Below are 22,564 nucleotides of genomic sequence, written 5' to 3' on the forward strand. Positions count from 1 at the left end.
GAGTGATACAAACAGTCATATATTCCTAAGCGCCTTCATCCCCCAACATCTTAGAAAGGTTAACTGATGCATCCAGCTATCTCCTCAGAAACAGGTAACAAAGTGTTACAATTTGAAACATGACACAAGTACACAGAAAGGAAGTATTTTTGCAAAAAAAATTATGTTGGACTCCACAAATATATAAGAGCAGCCACAGCCCTTTAAATCAACCATTTTATTGATAAAAAGTGTTACTGTTTCTTCCAAACCTACTGTTTTGCCTTTCTTTATATTTGGTCATTTCAGACCTACGGGTCCCAAAAGCAAAAGAGCTTGAGAAATTTTTCATTTCAGTCCACTGGGAAAAAGGCCACACTACCACGAGTACACAAATACTGCTTACAGCACGTCTGCTGTACATCAGCTCCTGAGCTTCTTGTTCTGAGCCCGCCCATTCCTCTGCAACTTCCTCATTTGTAACTAATACATATCCCTTATTGGGAAAAAAAAAATTATATTTGGATACCAATTGCTAGTTAAAGATGGGACAGTGTGCTGGGAAAAGTGCCAGCATGAAGAGAAAAGGGAAGGATGTTTTTAAGAAAATACCTCCTAGTAGTCCTTTAGGTGAACTTTTAATAAATTGGGATACTAATGAGGGAATGAAGTATCTAGATAAGAGAAAAATGATAAGATACTGTACAGAAATATGGCCTAAAGAGAGTATTGCTGAAGGACCTATTTATTGGCCCTGGTACGGGACAAAAGAAAGATGGCTATGTATAGCATTAATTAGATATGTCAATACCAGAATAGAACCTTGTGACGAAGAGATTAGATATGCTAAATGTTGGTTAGAAAGGGACAAACAGGAAGAGGAAATAAAATTATATAAAATATCCAGAGAAAAAGAAAAAGAAGAAACTGGGCTACCAGAACGAAGACCATCTTAGACCATCTTCCTCCGCCTCCCCCTCCTGATCCCTTAGATGACCTCCTGTTACCTCCTCAACCGACTCCTCCTATAGACCACCTTCCTCCTCCCCCTCCAACCTTGTACCCCTCAGTACCATCTCACGAGGTGGATGAAATTTCAGTATCTGCTTCCACAGGAGTTTTAAAATCACCTCAACCTTCTAATTCAAGTTGTCCTGCTCCCAGCATCCCCTCTTCTGTATCATCTCCTTTCCCAAATATACCAGAACCTGCCCATTCTAGTACTCCTTCAGTTTTGCAGAGTCCCTCTGGTTCCTCAAGTACCCAGACACTGGTCTCTAGTACCACTCAGAGTGTCCATACCCCAATCTTGGCTCCCAAAACTTTCCAAAATACTCCTTTTTATTTTTCCTCCATATTTCAGCCCATAACCCAAAGTACCTCTTCCCCTATTCTTATTCCTGGAACATCACAAAACACTCCTTTTTATTTATCCCCTGTACCCCAACATACTGAGAGTCACAAGCAGGAGGAAAGTTTGCAAACAAAAGGTCAGGGAGTGAAAAAGGCCTGTTGTTGTAAAGATATAGAGGAAAAGAAATTAATTGATCCAGATGAGCTTGTAGCAAGCCATCAGTATAATACAAGATTCCAAGCAAAGAAAATTCAAGGTGAATGTGGGAGAACTGAAAAGTTGTTTCCTCTGAGAGAAGTGCCTATGGGGGGGGCAGAGGTGGTATTGGTTTTGTGAATGCCCCATTAACCGCCTCTGAAGTTAGAAATTTTAAGAAAGAAATTAAGACCTTATTAGAAGACCCAATAGGCATCTCCCAACAATTAGACCAATTTTTAGGGCCTAACATCTTTACGTGGGAGGAATTAAATTCTATCCTAGAAATACTGTTCTCTTCTGAAGAAATACAAATGATTCGTACTGCGGGTATGAGGATTTGGGAAAGAGAAAATAGAGGAGGTCCTAGAGGAGAAGATAAAATGCCTGTTAACCCACCTAATTGGGATCCAAACCAGGAAGAGGGAAGAGCGAGCATGAGACAATATAGGACACTAATTGTAAGAGGGATAAGAGAGGCAGTCCCAAGAACAAATAATGCAAGATTGGCATTTGATAGTCACCAGGTGTTGCAGTCGAGGCGGTCACGACATTAAAGCAGAGACCACAAGCACACTCAGTCTCAGTCTCGGTTGTCTCTAAATTATTAATCAAAATGGACTTTCACTTGAACTGTTTAGAAAATTAAAACATACAGACCTTACTCAGTGTCGTCTGTGGGGTGATCTCCGGTTAGCACCGTTTGCAACCGTTAGCAACCGTTGGCAACAGTTGGCAACACTTTATTAGTGAAAATGGCTGATACACTTTCCAGTCGTTTCCCCTCCAGTCGCAGAAGGCTCCCATCTTTCCTTCCTTGGTCTCCTTGGTTCAGCTTCTTCTTCTTGCTTCTCGCTCCTTTAGCCAACAGGCCCGCTGCTAGCCCCTTCCACAATTCCCCCTTTTTTTTTTGTTTTTGAACTGTAAATACAGCTGCTATGGATTTTTGCAGGCCCCTTTGCAAAAACCCAAGCAGAGAGGGGACACACAAAATCACAATCACAACCATCAACAGAATTCCCACTCTCAATGCAATCGTTCCTGTCCTTCATCCATCTTTAATTACTGATATATGGTCTTAGCCAGTGTCATCCGCACATTCTGCCTCAGCTGCGGAACCATCGATCCTGTCCTTTCCCGCACGGTCTAAGTAAGGTTTGACATAGCGAGCAGGAACCCATCGAGGACCATTATCTGTCAAAACACAAGCATAGGTTGTCAGGTTATCAGGTTATCAGGTTATCAATTCTACTGGACCAGACCATATACCAGTAATCAAATCCTTGACTCACACCTTGACATTTCCATAACTTCACTAATATGGTAAACAATGGTTTCTCTTGAATATTATTGAAAACTGGAAAAGCCATAGGGTTATCACAAGCAACATTTGCATTGGCACTGCTCTCCTGAGGTACTCTTGGAGCACCTAACCTTTCTATTATGTCCCAATTATTTTCTTCAACCGCTTTCCTCCTAACAAATTCCCAGAACTCCTGAGGGTGTTGAGGAAGCACAGTTACTTGACATGGAGGCAAAGTCCATGGGGCAGTAAGGCTAGAGCTCTGAGGAGATGAAGGGACCAGAGCTCCTTGCCCCAACTCAGGTGTTACTGCGGGCGACTCATCACTTGACTCGCTGTTGCTGTCACTGTCAAGTAAGGGAGGATACGGCCTTGCAGATTGTTCAAGCCGCTCAGAGGGAAGCGGGGGGGCGGATGGCTGGACCAGAGAGGAGGGAAGCGGGGGGGCGGATGGCTGGGTTTCTCTCTCCGCTAAAGACATTTCAGCTAACTGGCGTAGCAGTGTAGTATATACAGGCACCATCGCGAGCTGCTGCACAGGTGTGAGATAAGGAGGCTTAGGGGCCTGATAAGAAGAGGCTAGGGCAGGTTGTCCAGAAGTTTTGGCAGCTTTCCCAGAAGCCTTGGCAACCAGCCCAGAAGCTCTGGTAGCCTTCCCGGAAGCTTTGGCAGCCTTCCCATCAGAGCCCCCTTCTAGCTCAGAGGCTCTCAGGGCTCTGCCCAGGGCCCCAGCTGTCAGGGAACCAGGACAAGCAAAACCAGATGGGATGGATACTCCAGGGACCTGGAGAACCATTCCCAGCAACTGGGAAAATCCTAGGCGCTCCATCCACCCATAGATGTGGTCTCCAAATTTGCCCCAAAATTGGGTCCAGCTTTTAGAGGCCATAAAGAGCAAGTCCAAGTGACTGGATGACCTTTTTAGCCCAGAAAGCCCTGCAGCTGATGGCACACTTCACAATCAGCAGGGCACACAGCTAGGCCAAAGCCCAGACCTCTGCTGGGAGCCTTTCTCCTCAAACAAACCTCCATGCAAGTCACTTGGGAAAGTTTCTTCCAATGATCCATTTCTGGCACATAACTACACAGGCTTATGTGAAAGATTCTAAAGCAATTGCTCTGGAGTCAGAGGCAGCACTAAGGGTCCTTGTCATCTCTTTGTAACTAAATCCCACTCTGCAGGAGTTGAAGGAGTTTGGAACGAGCTAGAGAGCAGACCTCTGAGTTTTTTACATGATGCCATTGCATTTTCTTCACTTCTACACAGACAGGAAGGGTGAGTTTGGCTCACATCTGCACTGCATGGCTCACAAGGCTGCAAGACTTGTAGTTACAAGAGCTTTGAAGGATTTCTTGGCCAAGAAGACACGGCCAACAAGGATATTTGGGGTTTGGAGCTAACCCTTCAATATTTCATCTTATGGACTCATGCTACAGTGTAAGCTTTCTTAGTCAATCATGTTATGACACACGAACCTACAGCACTGCATCCTAAGCTTCTTGTTTTCCATTGTAACTACTTTTATTTTTTCTAGATCTTGGACTCTAAAACTCCAAACTTTCCTCCACTTCAACATTCGTCCCCTTGTCTCTGCTAGAAACTAGAAATCCTCATTCTCGTTTCTAGCACCTAAGTTTGGAAGCCCTATCCAAGGTCTCAGATCAAATCCTGTGCTTAATTCTAAGCTTTGCTGACAAGACCAAAGGTCTGAGATTTCCCTGCATTTGGGTTTCCCACAACACTGATGCTGTTAGTTCCACAGTGCCCGGGATCCCTCTTGCAAGTCAACTCTGTCAGGATCAAGGCGGCTGCCGGGGGGCTGCTTGTGGCCTCTGCCAGCCCATTGCTGAGGGCTTGCCAGCGCCCCGGCCCCTCAAGGGCTGCCCCAGCCCGGCCAAGCTGCCGGGCAGCAGCGCCGCAGCCCCACCGCAGCTCCAGAGCAGCCCCATCCAGAGGCTCTGGGAGCCCTCAGCGAGGCAGCCAGCAGCTCACGGGCAGGAGGACACGGATGGCGCTTCCCGCCTGGCACAGGGCTTGTGGCCATCTCCAGGCACCGCTCTGGCAGGGATCCCTGCAGCCCCGGCCCCTGCCCAGCCGCTCTGTGGGCAGCACAAAGGCTTCAGCAGAACCACCAAAGGCCAAGGGGCTTCTGGCCGTTGCCCCTTGCCCGCTGCACGCCTGGGCAGCTGGCTGAGCACAAACACCTTTTTCCCCCTCCTCCCCTATGCCCTACTGATCCTGGGCAGGAAAAGAAAGATCCTGGGAGTCTGTTTATTGTAACACATTCCATATTTACATAATAAAGGAAAACAAAAAGAAGAAAAGAACAGTCTTGAACACAAGGAAAATCCCTGCTGGCTCAGGGCCCAGCAGACAGAGCCTCTGGGATAATCTCTCCATGGAGCTCCAGCAGCAGAGGCGGCCAAGCCCTGAGACAGGAAGCCTTTTCTTCCACGCCCTGCGGAGCCGATCTTCCAGGTCCTCCAAGATGGAATATCGAATTGTAGCTTCTGCCCTGAGAATGTGTAAAGTTTGAAGAGTGAGCCTTCTGACAGAAAGGCTGATGTCATCTGCCATTTCTTCAAGGGCTGCAAGAGAGAGGAACAGAATCACGGTCAGATCCCGGATCGGCGGGGACCCGAGGAGAGCCCCCTGCAAGGGCCATCCCAGCCGGCTCTTGCCATGGCCAGGAGGGAGCAGGGAGCAAGGGGATCAGCCCGAAGCTGCTGGCCACGAATGGCCCACGGGGCCCTGAAAGCTCCGTGTGCTCTGCCCACGGGAGCAGAGCCCTCCGCAGCCGGGGCAGGGCTTGCGGCTCTCCCCCCGGCAGCCCGCGCTGTCAGCCCGCTGCCCTCACTCACCAGTGCAGATCAGCTGCAGCTCTTGCTGCTGCCCCCTCAGGCGCCGCCCGGCCATGCCTGTGGACACAGAGCCTGTCACGGCCCCAGCGGCACAGCTCCCTGCCAGCGGCGCTGCCGGCGCTGTGGCCACACGGGCTGCTGGCCCGGCAGGGCTCAGCCCGGGCCCTTGCCGCACGCTGCCGCCCCAGGGCACGGCTGCCAGAGGGCAGCAGCAGCAATGCCCAGGCCAGGCGGGACTCCACGGCGCCCCAGGGCACGGCTGGCGCTGCCGGGGCAGCAGGCGGGGCTGGGGCCGAGCTGTGGCGGGCCGGGGAGGGGAGGGGCCCGAGCTCGGGACTCACCCATGAACCTGATGGCCGCCTCTCACTGGGGCTCCTGTGGGCTCTCCACGTAGCGCAGGGCCCGGCGCAGGTGCTCGGCCGCTCGGCTCCTGTCCTCTGCCAGCTGCAGAGAGCGGCAGGAGGGAAGGGTTGGTGCGGGCTCAGCCCCTGGGCCGGGCGCTGCCTGCGCCCAGCCCCGGCCTCCCCTGCCCGCACAGCCCTGAGGCGCGGCCAGCAGCCGCTGGCCAAGGGCTCCCGAGGGGAGGGGGCAGAAGGCCGGCTGCTGCCCGGGGAGCCGCGGTGCCGGCCCGCCCCGCAGCCCCGCCGGGCCGGGGCTCCATGGGCACCCGGCTTGGGGCCATGGGAGCCTGGAGCAGAGCCCGCGCGGCCTCTGGCTGCAGCAGCGGGCAGGGGCACAGCTGCCAGCCCCGCACACTGAGCACCGCCCTCAGGGCCCTTCTCCAGGCTGAGGATTCTTGGCTGCTCTTACCAGGCTCTCGCCGAACCTCCATGTGTGATCCACCTGTAGCGTTTGTTCGAGATTCCTTCTCTTCAGGAATCTGGCTGCAGAATGCAGTACTACACAGGAGGCCTGGAGAGCAGCAGAGAGGCACAGATGGCCCCACAGGCCAGTGCCACAGCCTGGAGGAGGCTGCAGCCCACAAGGTGCCAGGGCAGGAGACAGCCCAGCCCCTTCCCAGGGGGACAGCAGCCGGCCACAAGTCCTCACCTCAGCAACAATCTGATTTTCATCATGGCAGTGGAAGTAGAGGGGGACCAGGCACGTGGGACTTCAGGGCCTTTCTTCCATCTTTGGTTAATGAGTCCAGCATCTCTTGAAAGACACACATGGAGCTCAGCTGCACCTAGCTATCATCCTGTATGAAAGGAAGGGCAAAAGACCTCAGCATCAACTGCTTCAGGTCCCCCAGGGCACAGGCCTGCATTTCCACAGGGCACCAAGGGTCCGGGCAGCAGCCAGTGGCCGTGGCTGTGGGCACAGGGCCTTACATGGTCAAAGAGTGGCAGGAGCACCTCAGCCAGCTGCAGGGAAATGGGGATGGGTATTAGGGCACCATCATCCAGGAGCAAATATCTTAAAAAAGAATGGTCATCCCGATCATGTCGCTATCATTTTCCTGCAGGAGCTCCACAAGACTTTCAGTCAGGCTCCACATTTTTTCAGCCTGTGTGGAACACAAGTTTGTGAAAGGGCCCAGAGGGCTGCCGCAGGGCCCAGAGGCCAAAGGCCTGTCCCGAAGCACTGAGGCAGCTGAAGCGGGAGGCAGGAGAGCTGGGAGCAGCTGCCCCAGCGCCCGAAGGCCAGGCAAGGCCAAGCGACTGCGTTGCCCCGCCCCACGCTGCCTGCAGGGCTTCAGCCACTGCCCCCTTCTCACCATCAAGGGATTCTTGCCCAGCACTACGAGGCCTCTGAGTGCCAAGTAACGCCCGGCCATGTGCTCACTCCGCAGGTTCTGTGCCAGGATCTCCAGAACACTGTCACTGCATTCCCTCAAGTCCAGGCACTCGAGGACCTGAAAGGCACAGGGCAGTGACAGGGAGCTGGCCGGCAGGAGCCCAGAAGCGCACAGGGCCGGGCCCAGGCAGCAGCACAGGGCACGGGCACTGTCCTGGCAGCTGTGCCTATGAGTGGGCAGAGGGCTGGGAGGCAGCTCAGCCAGGCAGCGCTGGCCTTGAGGCTCACCTCCACAAGGAATGCCAGGGCAAGGAAATCCCAGTATGGCATCTCTTCACCGAGCATGGCGAGCAGGTAGAATGCAATCCCGGAAAAAAAGTGTATGGCTGAATTGCAAAGTATCCTGAAGAGAGAAAAAGGAAACAAGACCCTGATGCAGTGGGGCAAACCTCTCCCAGGAGTGACTCACAGAGTTCTCATCTTTCCCCACCACCGTTCCAGCAAGGGGGCCTGGGCCATTTGGGAGTTGGTTGCTCATGGGCACCCTCCTGTCCCAGCCTTTTCCAGTGTGCTTGGCCATCCCTCAGTGACAAGGCCCTCTGGCCCATGGCCACGGGGACTTTGTGGGACACCTGGGCACAGAGCAGCAATGTCAGAGGCAGTGGGGAGAAGGGGATCTCACCTGGCAAGCAGAGCCACGGCAAAGTGGTGAGTGTCAAGAGAGAGCAGCGTGTCCCAGGCACACCTGCGTTCCATTGCCACCACCACATCCTCACAGCGGAGAAGGCAGAGCAGGGACTTCAGGGTCTGCACTGCAAACCTGTGTGCACAGCAAAGCCCAGGTCACACTGGGAGCACTGGCTCCTTGGCAGGCCACATGGTAGGGACAGGAGGAGTGGGATGGAGCACCTGTTGGGTCTGGTGGCAAGGCCATGCTCTTCCTGGCATCCCTTCCAGAATGTATCGACCTCCTCTGCATATCCAGAGTGCTGAAGAACACTTGGAAGAGGAGACGCACAAATAGGCAGGGGAAATACACCTTTAATATCTGTGGCAGACAGGGCACCTGGAGGATCTTCCACATCACCACAGTTGCCTGCAAAGGACAAAGCCCCCCGAGACAGCGCTCAGTGCCGAGGTGTGTATGTGGCAGGGCCCAAGCTTAGCAGGGAGAGGCCCCGAGAGACCTTGGCAGGGGGAGCACGGGGCCTGGTGGGGCTGAAGCTGCCCCTGGGCCAGGTTTCAGGCCAGCGCCTGAGGCAGGGAGATGCAGTGGGGGAAGGAGGAAGGAGAGCTGCTGGAGAGGCAGCCCTGGGGCCAGCAAAGGCCAGTGTCAGAAACTCACAGTCAGGCCAAAGACACCCGTTTCGTCCCCATCGGAGGTGCACGTGCTGTGCTCTGGCCAGCTCCCCAGCACATCCAGGAGGATCAGCAGCGCTGGCTCTGCAGTCCTGAGCGAGCACATGATGGTCTTCCACATGGCCATGGCAGCTCTGTGGGGTCAGAACTCTGTCTCAGGGGTGTCTCAGACACAGCCCTGGGGGGAGCTGAGCTGGTTGCCAGTTCTGCCTCTGCCCACTGGCCCTGGCCAGCAGCAGCCAGACAGCCCAGCCCTGTGGGGACAGAGCCCTGAGGGGCAGGGAGGGAGCAGGGCAGCAGGCTCGGGGGCTGACATGCAGGGGCTGGCCAAAGGAGCAGCCAGAGGGCCCTGGAACTCTCTGCTGCTCAGACACCTGGGCCAGGCTGTACAGGGTGATGGGCTGGGGAGGCCTGAGCCCTGTGGGCAGATGGGCCCCATACCTGTCACAGGACGGGGCCACACGCAGGAGCGTCATGACTGCGTCATTTGGCTGTGCTTCGGTGAGATCCAGCAGGGTCTTGTCCAGCCTGTGCTCAGCACAATCATTGGCCAGGAGCCACTGGTGGATGAACCTCACCATGGCGGGCACCTGGATAATGCACCAGGAGACTTGGAAAGCTGCCAGAGGGAGCAATGTTCCCAGCTTCCCCAGAGGAGTGCTTCCCTTCCCAGCACACTGCCATGTGGCCCCAAAGGCTCACAGCAACCAGCATTGCTTGGCTTGGGAGGCCAAGGAATTCCTGGGAGGATCAAACCCTGGCCTCAGGCTGCTTACTTGGTTTGGATAGTAAAAATTTTCCTCTACAAGCATACACAGGAGGGCAGCGCTGGGCTTGGTTTGGAAGCTGGGAGAGTAGGGTCTGAGCCCAGTGCCCATGACGATGGTCTCTTCCTCCTGCATTCTATTGATGAATTTGCAGACAAACTGTAGGAGAAGGGCAGGAAGCCGGGGATGTTGCAGGGAGTGCTGCACACACGGGGCTGGGCTGAGCAGGGACAGCAGGCCCAGCCCCGGTGGGGGTGGCTGCAGGTACTGGCACTGTGCTGCAGAAGCGGCCACGGCTGGACTCCTGCTCCTGTGTGCGCTCCAGGGCTGCATCTGGCAAAGAGCGAGCGCAGCCAGAGCTGAGGGGCTGCGGGAGAGGCCGGAGAACACGGCCCAGCCCTGCGCTCCCCAGGCAGGGAGAGCCCCGGGATGCCCCAGGGGATGGAGCACGGCCCCTGCGGGATATCTGCCCGTCCCCTCTTCCATCCTGTCCCCAGCTTCAGTGGGCACTTCCCCAGGGGATGGCATGGCATGGCATGGCATGGCATGGCATGGCATGGCATGGCATGGGGCCAAGCTGGCTGCAGGCACCAGTCCTACAGTCAGGCTCTGCCACTCACCCTCCTGCGATGGATGGAACGGCACCACCTCCTCGGTCTCCTGTGATGGGGCAGCTCCATGGCCTTCTTCCTCCTCCTCCACCCAGGCCATCTTGGGCACTACTGGGGGTCTCTGCTCCATATCTTTGACTGGGTTTGTGGCAAGTTGCAGGAGAGATGCCTTGGAAAAGCTCCAAGTCACCAAGTCCTGCAGTTGTGCCTGGAAGGCACCTTGAAGAGAGAAGCCTCATGAAGGCTGCAGGACAGCAAGTCCTGCACTCGGTCTCAAGGGCTCCTGCCACAAGGACCGGAGACTCCTGTCAAGGACTGTGGTCTGGCCTCGAGCTCAGCTGCAGGAACAAGGCCTCATAAACGCTCCAGGTGGGACACGAACGAGCGTGCTGTTGTCAAGGTCCGCCTGAATGAACGGGTGACGGATGATTTTTTGGTGCAAAAAATAACCAACAAGGCACAGGGGGTTTGCAGTAACAAATCAACAAAATGCAATTTTTTTGATAATAACCACAGCTGAATATGCGTTTGGTTAGGGAATCTGGGGAAGAGAAGGGTAAGACAAGGGAAGAGGGAGGAAAGAAGGTCAGGGAGGGCTATAGCTACCGAAAGGTGTCGTTGTCCTTCGGGGGTCCAGCTGCCGAAGCTCACTGGTGCACGTCTCGGGAAGATCTCAGAGGATGGTCGGATTGCACCCAAAAATATACCGTTTTTCATTGGGGGAAGGGTAGCCAAAACTAGGTTTCCATGGAGGGGAAAAGAATAGGAACAGGAGGAGGGGGATGTTTATTCCATTGTTTTCATGGCCGAATGCTCACAGGTACATTTTTATGGGCAGTTTTTCCCCCCCTCCCCGAGCTGGGGGGGTGGTCAGTCCCAGTCTCTGGAAGGGGGTGCCAGGGGGGTGCCAAGGGGGTTTCTTGTCTTGTCTTGGTTCCTTGATGAGAGGATTCGCATCTCTGTTTGTCTGTCACGGTGGTTGAAGGCAGGCAAGAGGGGTCTTCTCTTGGAGGGGGGAGCCACCCCAGAGCTCAGACCAGCCAAGTCAGGAGGTACGGAGAAAGTCCAGATCCATTGTTCAGAAAAGGGCAGCGTGCCCCTTTCGAGTACAGCATGGCATGTTCTGCAAACACCACCTGTGAACACACTGAATAAGCATGAGACTTTCTTTCCCAACTGGCTCAACAGTTTTTAACCTTTCGGTGGTCTTTTCTCATGACAATTGTGAGGCAAAAAATGAAAGATTTTCGGATAGACTTTCACACCCAGGAGCAGCCCAGCACTCTCCAGACCTTCCTGAGTCCAACATGTCGTGTCCTCTGCCCCCGAGCGCCCTGGCCATTCCCTCTAAACAACACAGACATTGACCCACCTCTGCAGGAGTAGCTGATGGCCCCTTCTCCTATTGCAATAAAGAGATGGAGCTGACAGCCAGTGTCCGGGTGGCAGTGGCAGCAAAGCCCAGCCGGCAGCAGCACTGGCTGAGCTCCATGGCCAGGAGCAGCCGTGGGTACCCACGGTGTGGGCAGGCAGGAGCCAGGCAGGGGCTGCTGTGACCAGCGGCGGGGTCCCGAGGGCTGGGGGAGCCCATTGGGCAGGCAGCAGCATGGGGCTCCCGTGAAAAAGCAACCCCATTTGCTTAGTTCTTCAGTTTTAGAAATTATAAATTGGTAGAAATATTTCAAAATATTTTTTCTGTAGAGAGACATCCCTAAATATTTCTTCTCATTTCCTATAGTCGTTAAAGATTTTTCTGAGTAGTTTTAGAATCCAGGAAAAGTGACCTCATTTTGTCTTCACTTTTCATCTTTAGAAATATTTAGAAATATCTTTTGTAGAGAGAAATCCCCAAATGTTTCGTTCCTGTTTCCACAACATATCTATATTTTTGAAACTAGTTTTAGAGTTCTGGAAAATATTTTCCCCTTATACAATAAAAAATAAAATTGCATTTCAGTGGTAATCTTTATTCTAGGAAGAAGTAAGACCCCTTCATCCAGCCAGTCTGCTGCAGAGGCTCTTTTCCCGCAGGAGCTTTTTATCTGGTCACAACCAACACATATAAAACCTTTTCCCAGATATTTCCTGGGATTTTTGACAAGCTCCCGTCTTAGTCTTCTCAGACAAACTTTGAGCACAGTGGGCATCTCCTCAAGTTACCATCTTTGTTTGCTTCTGGTGGAGCTCCCTCAGTTCTAGAGCAGGGCCTTCTCTCAGCTTCCTGCTGGCCCCAGGCTCTCCTCCCGGCCTGCTGGGCTTTGTTGGGTGGCACAGCCTGTGACGTTGCTCCCACATGTGACTGAGGGCACAGCTTAAGCAGAACCTATCCATCCTCTCTGCAAAAACATTTATCACTGAAAGACACCAGGTTTCTGAAATAATTTGGGGAAAGTCTTGGTCATGAAGCTTCTCCAACAAAGGTGGGCCTTTCCAGGTGATATCAGCACACCTTTCAGGGTTGGCAGGTGCCTTACTGCGCAGAGAACTGTCTCCCAACCCACTGGGCCTGAGGGGCATTTACTCTACCACAATGCCAAGGTTTCGGCTGCAGCAGGAGAAGGAGCTGTTGTGAGTGAGAAGCTGAATCAGAAGCTTCAGAGTGCTCAGAAAGTCCTCACAAATAGGTACCTGTCAGTGGGGATGTGGATCATTCCTCTTGGGTTCAGGTGCAAACAGGGCATTTTGAGTAACATTTGCAGCCTGTACTGGCTCCCTCAGGCCGTACACAGGCCAAGGCAGCAAAGGAAACTTGGAAAAAAGCATTAATTCCATAAAAGTGGTGCTGTGAAAGCAGGAGATAGCAAAGCACGGCTGAAAGCACGCAGTGTATATGATGTAAAATTATTGTTTATTGATATACTGCAACATGTTGTTCTAATGGTGGGAGGGAAAAGAAATAATGATCAGTTATCTCATTAATAATGTTCATTTTCTCTTCCAGTATTGCCAGCGGGTTGAGTTAATTGTTAAGCATGACAGTTGGGCTTTAATATCTCAGCTGTAGATTTCAGTCACAGCAGTCTAGTTTAATAATTGGGTTTCTTTCTCCCTCATTTTGACTATAGCATACTTATAGCAATTATTAAAATTCAGCATAGCACAAAAATAAACCATTTGAAACCTCACCAAAAATGGCAGCACAACAGAGCTCTGCTTAGCATTTAGTAGAGAATTCAGAACAGTTTCTTGGAAAACAAGGAACAGCTTCTCTGATCATTCAACAGCCACCATGTGAACGTGGGCACTCAGTGAAAGCCAAGAGTGCTTCAGGTGAGCCAAGGCAGTGTTGAATAGGTTGCTGTCACTAAAAAAGCGCATTCAAACTTCACGGGAAATTCCCTCTGAAAATGCAAATTCATATGTGGTTCTTTAGCTATAGGTAGTTCAGCCAAGCCATGGCAGTTTACCAGCACTGGCAGAAAGTTGTTTTAACACTGCATCATCAAACTGTTCTGGAGACTTCACAGTCTGCCTTGGAATGGCTGTAGGTGCCAAGTGGACACAGCTTCTGCTGTGAGGAACTTAAAATCCTCCTTACTGCTCTTCCAGACTCTTTAAAGACAAGGTTTAACCTCCAGCAGGAGCACAGCTCTGCATAAGCTCATTGACCCCAAAACCTATAGGCATCAAGGCACTCAGCCGAAATCCTGCACATTCCCACCATGCCAGAGAGAAATGGGGCTTATTGCAGGACTGACAAATAGGCAAGACTTTGAGGGGTGAGAGTGGAATGAAAATAGAAAACTTGAGAAAAGCCTGGTGTTTATAGCTTTGGGAGAAAGGGCAGCAGGACTGTAAGCTGCGTGCTCACCATCTCCTCCTCCAGGTGCACACAGGGATGGAGCAGCCCCAGTGAGTGGTTTCAGGCATTGAAACCACTGTAGACTTTGAATCAATTCACAAGTGAAAATAAAGACAGAATAATCACAGAATCCCAGACTGGTTTGGGCTGGAGGGACCTCAAAGCCCACCCAGTGCCACCCCTGCCATGGCAGGGACACCTCCCACTGTCCCAGGCTGCTCCAAGCCCCAGTGTCCAGCCTGGCCTTGGGCACTGCCAGGGATCCAGGGGCAGCCACAGCTGCTCTGGGCACCCTGCGCCAGGGCCTGCCCACCCTCACAGGGAGGAATTTCTTCTCAACATCCGACCGAGTACCTGGTTACACAGACACCAGGAACTGTCTCACTCTGCAGCAGGCTGCAGTGAATGTCTGCTGAAATACGACGCACAGAATCCACCCCAGGTTCCTCCTGCACGCATTGCCTGCACTCCTCTCAGGACACAGCTCTCAAAACCAGTCCCAGAGTGCTCCTGCTGCCCAGGAGGAGATGGGAAAGGGCTGTGCCCTGGCTACAGCCTTGGCAAGAGCTCAGCAAGAGCCATCGGTGTCACTGCAGCCCGAGAGACAGAACAGGGAGAGAATTTCTATTTGTCCTTTGAAGCTGAGAAGGGACCGGTTGGTGTCTGAATAGCATTCCTTCACGCCTCCCCATATTATCTAAAAGTAGGAGACTTAGTAATTAAGCAACCCTCAGATGAATAATTGAGGAACACCAAAGACTGGAAAGATACCAAAGGCTTCCCTCACAGGACTGCAGAGTGATGCATTGCTTTGGAACTGCAGATAAACCAGGCCACAACCAACCTCATTCTCTGGCCACTATTTAAGAGCCAGGAGGAAAAGACTGGAAGCAAGAAAACACCAGCTTACTACAAGTTTTGCCCTGAAACTCCATTGGCACAGGAGCCCCAGGCTTTCCTGCATGATGCTTCGTGACTCCACGATGCTGTTACAGCCACGCTCAGCTGCTGCACAGCCCATGCCTCGTTCACTTGAGCAGCCTGAGCCTGGGAACACCAGAGAGTATTATCAGAGCACAGGGAATGCTGCTCTAATTGTTGGTTTGCAGTGTTATGTGGATAAATGATCATCTGGGGAAAGAAACATGGTGTATGTATAGCTAATCTACTTAGAATTTGTTGTAAATTAATAATCTTGAATATTAAAACTATTCCCTATTCTCACGTTAAAATAACTCCTCAGTATTTTCATCTGATCTTACCAGAAATGCTGGACTTTGCTGTCCACCTCTCCCATTCTTACCTCTTGCACTGCCAGGAGAGTGCTAAATAGATGAATTGCCAGCTCCCTGCAGCAGAGAGCTGATCTTCTGGGCCCTGTGACACACAGATGAGGGAGTCAAACCGCAGAGGCCTTTGGAGGCTAAAATCCTGTGTCTCTGTGGTGCTTACAGCAGGTGGTCCCAGGCAAGAGGTGAGCAGCTGCACAGGTGACCCGAGGGCTGTAGGGAGTTTGAAATCCCACATATTTTGTTCATGTGTCAAATCTGGGCTCTGTTTCCTGTGCTCACCCCATAAACTCCATAGGTGAACTCACTAAAAATGGCATCCCAGAGATCCCTACAGATCAGCTAAGTGCAGATATCAGGTCAAAGACTGGACTCACTCACCTTGGAGATCCTTTCCAGCTTTTGTGATGCCTGACTCTAAAAACTGAAGCTGGTCTTTTGCTCATACTGCATTTTTGTCATAGCTTCTGAATCAATCCCTTCAGAACATCAGCTGAACCAGTATTGCTCTCCAGGCAGCTTCTCACACAGTAGAGTGACAGGCAATAGAAACCACACCATTTTTTTTACAAAGGTGTCTTTGTTCTTTTCTAGGACAATTTTGGAATCAAGTGCTGTAGCACAAACATGTTTCTTCAGGTTTAAAATAGCCACTCACCTTTACTGGTTCTGCAAAGCAAATTGGGTGCTGAATACCACTCACACATGAATTAGTGGCCAATGTGCCAAAACTGCTCTTTCTTGTCTCCAGCCCAGCTTTAGCCATGACTCTGCACACTCAGAAATCACAGGGCAATGGAAGATTTGTCCTCTTAACAGCAGTAATGCAAGATGACTGCAGATGAAATTTTACATTCTAATTAATACTTGGTCCCCAGTGATGCTCCTGAGTGCCCTGGCTGTTCAGAGGTGTCCCAGCTCCCTCAAACACAACTGCACCAGCCAGGACATCTCATTTCATGGCCCGTGGCAGCAGAAACGCACTGCTACAAGGCTCTGAGGCCAGTGGGCCGCACTACAGAGCAGATGATCTCCAGCAGGGGTTGGAGGAAGAGTTCTGCTTTGAGCTCACCTGAAGATGATCAATAGTTGGACCCACCCAATTTGTGTTGTTGTTGCCCATCAGAACTAAGGAGAAGAATTTCTCAGGAGCTCCTGCCAACCATTGCCGTGAGCTATTTGAACTCATGTCCTTGTCCCTTTCCCAGGTCTGCTGTGTGAGGAGCCACCTCCACAGTGCTGTCAGACACCCTGGGGCCACCAGCCCCTCGCTGGAAGGGTTCCAGCCAGGTACTGCCAGCTCTGTGCGTGCTGGGGATGTCACCTCCTGCACACACACCTCGTAAACGCCCTATAAACCCCCAGCACCAGAGTGGTGGCTGTGCATTACTATCAAGCTATGCCACTGCTTCCATAATGAAATTATTTCAGTGGGTTGTAAGTCAGCTATAAAACTCTCTTTGGGCTAAAACTTGGCACGTCCACATATGCAAACACACTCACACAGCCTGATTTCTGGGAAGGGGAGAGACTGTGCATTACTCCTGAATTCTGCACAGGGGCAGAGGGTATTCCCACGGGGAGAAGCTGCAGAGCACCCGCCAGGCCAGTGGGGGAAGGCAGAGACTGCTGGAAATGGGACGGCCACAAACCCACCCATCACTGCCATTCCAGCCTCCTTTCCATCGCCCAGCTCTGGGAAAGGGGGACGGCATCTTGTCTGCTCTCGGGCACGGTGAGCGGAGGGTTACATGTTTTCCCAGCTCTGTCTGAAACTCGGAGGGTACCGGGACACTTCAGAGTCCCCCTGCATAGGCTGCTTCAAAGGAGGAGTCCTTGGAAGCTCACCGGCACTAAACCCATCCTTTAAACAAGCTTTGCTTTGCAAGAGTTTGGATGCTCCTTGACTGTTCCTGCAAACTGCAGAGGGAAAACATGTTTGCAGTGCCAGGACTGTCCTGGGATGTTGTGTTGTTTCTGTAGAAGTTGGACTTTTCTGTTCCCCCTACAATGTAATGGTTCTGCGCTGGTTATCTTCCCCTTCCCTTGTGCTGCCAGTTATCCCAACTCCTTCCCAGTTGCCTTGGAGACTAATGTATCCTTTCTCAAATCCCTCCCCGGTGCCCTGTCCATCCCTCGGCGCTCGCACCCTTCTCTCTAGAGACTTCCAGCCGGAGCGTTGAGTGATTGGTTCAGGGACCAGGGCCCCACCCTCACGTTATCCCCATTGGGGTTCTCCCTAAGTCAATCTTTTGTATCCCGCTCCCCTCTGAAACTCTATTGGCCAGAGGGTGGACTCCTCCCCTGTCTCCCTCCCTCCTTAGAAGCTGTTGCAAGTGTCTCTCCCCTTCCCTGTCCGGCTGTCGGTTCCCCTGGGACCCAGTGAACCTGGATTCCCCGCAGCTGGAGAGCGCTCTCTTCTTTCTGCTGGCTGCAGCCATAAGCCGTGCCACGTCCCACCGCAAGGCGTGGCTGCTGTCACAGCACAGGGCGTTTTCCTCAGGCGCTGTCCCGAGCCACGGAGATCGGGCCAGTGCTGCCCTGCTGCGAGCGGTGCTGGATAGCTGGCCGGGCCGTCCGAGAAGGACAGTCCTGGCCCAGCTTGACCGCTTCACTGGGACATGGCTGCTGTTAAAGAGTGTAAATCCCACTGCTCACAGAGGTCCCTCCTGCAGGGCCCTGCGAGCTTGTCACTATCACAGGAAGAAGAAATCTGCTGCAGGAAGCTGCATCCAACAGTGCCTGCACAGTTGGTGGGAAGAGGGGAGTTGTTTTTAAGAAGCATAAAGAAAAGGGGAGCATAGAGAAAAAGGGAGCCTCCTGCTGTCTCTTGAAATCTCCCCCAGCCTGAACAAGCTCTCCTTGGGGCTAAAGACTCCCAGAAGCAGAATGGGGCAGTGCCTGCTGTAAACACAGCATCTTTGTGATGTCTGCAGCTGCAGGTGTTCGTACACTTGACCTTTTGTGATAAACAGTAAGGACATTTCCTTCATACTTACTTTGCAAATCTTCTAGGGAACACACCAAACTCCAGGCAGTCATTTGCTGTGATGTTTTGTTCCCTGAATAACACAAAACTCCCCCTTTATGTCAGTGTTGCTCTGGTATGCTGGGTCAAAATCCACGTCTGGCCTGAGGGAGATGAGTCATTTGCCTGGATGCTTCCACTCCTGCTGCAGCTCTGAGATGGTCCACATATAGAAAGAAGAAATATGGGGAAAGTACTATAACAACATATTATCATGTAATCAGGTGGTAAAAAAAGGTGAGTGTAATTGAAAGTAAGGGTATTCTTCTTTAATTTAATGCAACTATATTTAGTGATATTAGTGGTTTGAGCATTGCTGTACATCCTCCCAATGACTAGACATTATCTGGTTCCACCATGTGGACTCAAGAGAATGTAACAGCTCCATCTTTTCAGGGAGGAGGCAGCACTTGGACCACAGTGATTGTTTCACACAGTAGACCTGAGCACACAGTTTGCTCCAGCTCGGAGCATGGGCTCATCCCAGCCTAAGAACCCCTGAAGGCTTAATTATTAGAAATAGCATTACCACAGGATCTATGATGGCTATCATGAGATAATCATCACACATCTGGATTTTTAAGACACAGAGCACAGTCCGGTGCTTTCCAGTCCCTGGTGACATGACCTAATAGCAGCACGCCCCTGGAGCTGCGCTAGTGCAGCACTCTGTGCTGGGGGAAGGAGGCACTGCTGGGCTGGGAGAGCACACAATTGGCAGCCCATGGCTGTGATTTACACAAAGCTGTTTGTGTCTTGTAAATAGATTTCTTTTCCTTCAGTGGTAGGGAGCCAGGAGATGCATTGGTCAGCAGCAGAACAGAGAACATCTTGGTGCAGAGCCAGGAGCAGGGGAAGGACAAGCCTTCCAGCACAGGGTACTCACATGGCTTTTGAAATGAAGAGCTACAGCAAATGTGGAAGGGTAAACAAGGCCAGGAAATCTGCTGCTGTATGAATGAACTCCCTGCTATTTATGATGCAGAGTTTCCAGGGATGTTGCTGTGGAGCTGGGCTCCTGCTGGGCAAATGATTCTTCCCAAACTGAGGTGGGTGCCATGTTATCACTCCCTGGCTCTACCTGTCCCTATCTGGCTGCTCCTCAAAGCTCTGGCTTCAGCCCAATCTTCTGCCTTCTGAGCAGCAAGATTTAAATGGTCCTTATCATTCAAATGACTTGACTTCAAATTGAAATTTTAACAACTGATTAAATCACCTCCCTCTGATCTAATAGTGTTGGTGTCTGGGAACAGTGCAGCCAGGACTGAGATGCTCAGTACAGGCTGCAAAACCTGCTGGAAATGCATGACAGTATTTAGGTTGTTTATGACATTCACCTCCCATTTCCTCATGCTGTTCTTTCACCTGTACTGGGTGGGCGAGGCTGTGCATGCCCTTTGAGCAGAGATGAACTTTTGGGGTCAGCTGCCTAATGGCCAGGAGGTGCCAAACTGTTTGGGTCACTGGTGTCCTCTGCCTGCCCTGCAATTCATTGCCACCATTTCTCTCACCTCTTATTTCTTCTCCCTGGTACCTCTGCCACTACTTCAGCATCTCAAACCTTTTTTTCTGTTTCTCCTCCCCTCTGGAAGTTGCCGGATCTTCTCTTCTCTTCTCTTCTCTTCTCTTCTCTTCTCTTCTCTTCTCTTCTCTTCTCTTCTCTTCTCTTCTCTTCTCTTCCCAGGGAAGTGATGTGGGCTCATTTTCCTTCTCCAGTCTTCACACCTGGTTTGTTCCTTCTGTTATGAATAAGAAGCTTGACTAGGCCAATATTCAAGCAGCAATCAATTTATTATTTAATATGATAAAGTATGAGTAATACAGCGCTGGGTACAGTGGGGGATATTTTCCCTCCAACTGCATACCGATAATTGATGGTTACAGGTATTTATAGAGGTACTCATCAGCTTTTTTCAGCAGTTTCTATTTCCAATCTTTTACTCATCAGCAATTTTTATTCCAAATTATTACATCACAATTCTATACACTACTGTGATTTTAATTTCTCATGATGTATCTCAAAGGAGTATCCCCAGATGGTGACGGTCCAGTTTCTAAAAGAAGAAAGACGAATCCCATCTGGTGGGGTCCAGCTCCCCAGATGTGTGTCCACCTTTTAATTGCAGAGACTCTAAATCTCGTAACAGTGATGTCCAGCTTCCCTTTGGTCGAAACCATAAACCCTTGAGGTGATGTTCATCTTTCTTTCTCAAGCTGTTTTGCTCTGCTTCCATAAGGCATGAGATAAGCATATTTCCTTTATATATATTCCAAAGTTATAGTTTCAAGGATACAAGTAATATTCTAAAATTATACTTCAAAAGGTTATTATTGCAGAGCTTTCTATGGATTAAATGCAAGCAAAAAGCAACACCTTTAACACCTTAATTCCAGTGCTCCTAAATCAACCAGGGTTAATTGCAAACAAAAGATAGGTTCAAAGGCCTGTTTCCTTGCTTTATTTTCCTCAGTTATTAGAATTCACAACTATCCCATTGTCAGTGTCCACACATATCGCAATCACAAGTACACACGTCGCCTGTTTGTACCTGACACGAAACACAGCTTTGCATCTCACACAGTCCATCCGGGCACGTGTAATCCAGTTCCTGATGATCTGAGCGCACGGAGCAGCGCTCCGCTGCTGTGGGGGGCTCAGGGAAGGCAGAGTGTGCATTGTCATCTTCCTGAACCTGCAGACGAATCCAAGTGAGAAGCCACAGGGTGGAACTCAGTCGCATATATGCTAAACAAAACTTGCAGGTTTTTTTAAGAATTGTTTTTGCTTGTTCTTTGTTGTGCTTCTGTGCTTAGAAAACCTCTCTTTAAAATCAGTTCAGTTCATCAGTTGAACCTTTGTTTGCAGACCCTCAGTGAGCAGAATTTGTTGCAGACTCAGTGCACGCTGTGCCGGCCTCCCGGGAGTGTGAGGAGCTCACGTGTGCTACTTTTTGCTTTAGGACGCTTTATTCCTTTTGGGATACATGATGAGAATTCCCAAGAGAGGTAGTTATAAGGTATGACATGGGGAAAAAGCCTGTGTGGTTGGAATGTTGTTGCTGTCAAAAGTTAATTTTTTATTAGCCAATAGTTAGCTTTTTGCTTTATTTTTGTGGTATCAGTATTTTATTGTTTAAAAAATTGCTTCAAAATAACTTCAGTGGTCGCCCACCAGTACCTTGTTCAGATTTGCCTATTTGCTTGTAGCTAAAATGTTCACATCCTGTTTATCATTCTATTTAAGAAACTGCTGCCCAGCCAACTAATAACTGAATATCCATCTGTCTAGGACACGGGGAGAGGATTTAGGTCATGTCTTTGTTTCCAGAAAAAAGTTGTAGTGTAGTTTCTAAATAGAGGAGAAGGGGGTGAAGACTCGGGGCTCTGATGCCATTGGGGGCACCCCAAGGTCCCCAGGAGCAGGAGCCCCACTGGGGTGCAGGAGCAGGTGTGTTCTCATGTAATATTGAACAAATTATAAATATAAATATGAAAATTATAAACATGAAAATATTTTTAAAATACTTAAATAATGCGGGTTTTCTTTATTTGTCAATAGGCAGGGTTTTGATTGTAAAAATTTTGAATACAAATAATATAAAGGTAGAAATCTAAGTTTAGAAATATATAATAAATACATACAGATAAATATAAAAATTAAAAATATAAGAAAAAATTACTTGTAGCAGTAGATATTATACATAATTTAAATAATAACTTAAATATATTTTAAAATTATATATATATATATAATATCATTATTAATGTAATACATCCAAAGAAACGATAAATTAAAATATGAATGTATAATTATACAAAGTATAAATAAAAAATATTTCAATATCCTTTAAAAGAAGGGGTTTTTTTTATTTATTTGGTTAGAGACGGGGTTTTTATTTGGAATAATGGAAGTATTATAGAAGTATAAAACTAAATATAGAAATATACAATCAATGTGGAAAGATATTTGTAAAAACACGACTGAACGACGCCGCCTTCGGCCGAATGGAACGAGCTCAGCCGAAGCAAGGCGAGACCGGCCGAACCTGGCGGGCTCGAGCGAACCGAGGCCAGGCTTGCGAGGCTGCCTGAACGGAGCCGAGCTCAGCCGAACCGAGCCCGCCGCTCTCGTGCGCGCTAATTAGCGCGAGTGCGGTCACAGCCCAATGAGCTCCTGTGCCACCCCGCGCTCCCGGTCGTGTCCGTGCGATGGCCGGGCCGCCCGCGGGACGCGGCAGCAGGAGAGCCCCGAGCCGGGCGAGTTTAACGTGAGGCGGT

The 22,564-nt window shown here is 50.6% G+C and overlaps 1 protein-coding gene across 1 annotated transcript in view; it reads right to left on the reverse strand.

Annotated features, from left to right (window-relative positions):
* Positions 1 to 22,564, reverse strand: part of LOC128949211 (kinetochore protein NDC80 homolog) — a 64,993-nt gene that overhangs the window by 12,865 nt on the left and 29,564 nt on the right. The window lies entirely within an intron of this gene.

Source organism: Melozone crissalis, unplaced genomic scaffold, assembly GCF_028551555.1.
Source record: "Melozone crissalis strain CALT ecotype California unplaced genomic scaffold, PUWL_Pcris_2 ptg000202l_1, whole genome shotgun sequence".
NCBI lineage: Eukaryota > Metazoa > Chordata > Aves > Passeriformes > Passerellidae > Melozone > Melozone crissalis.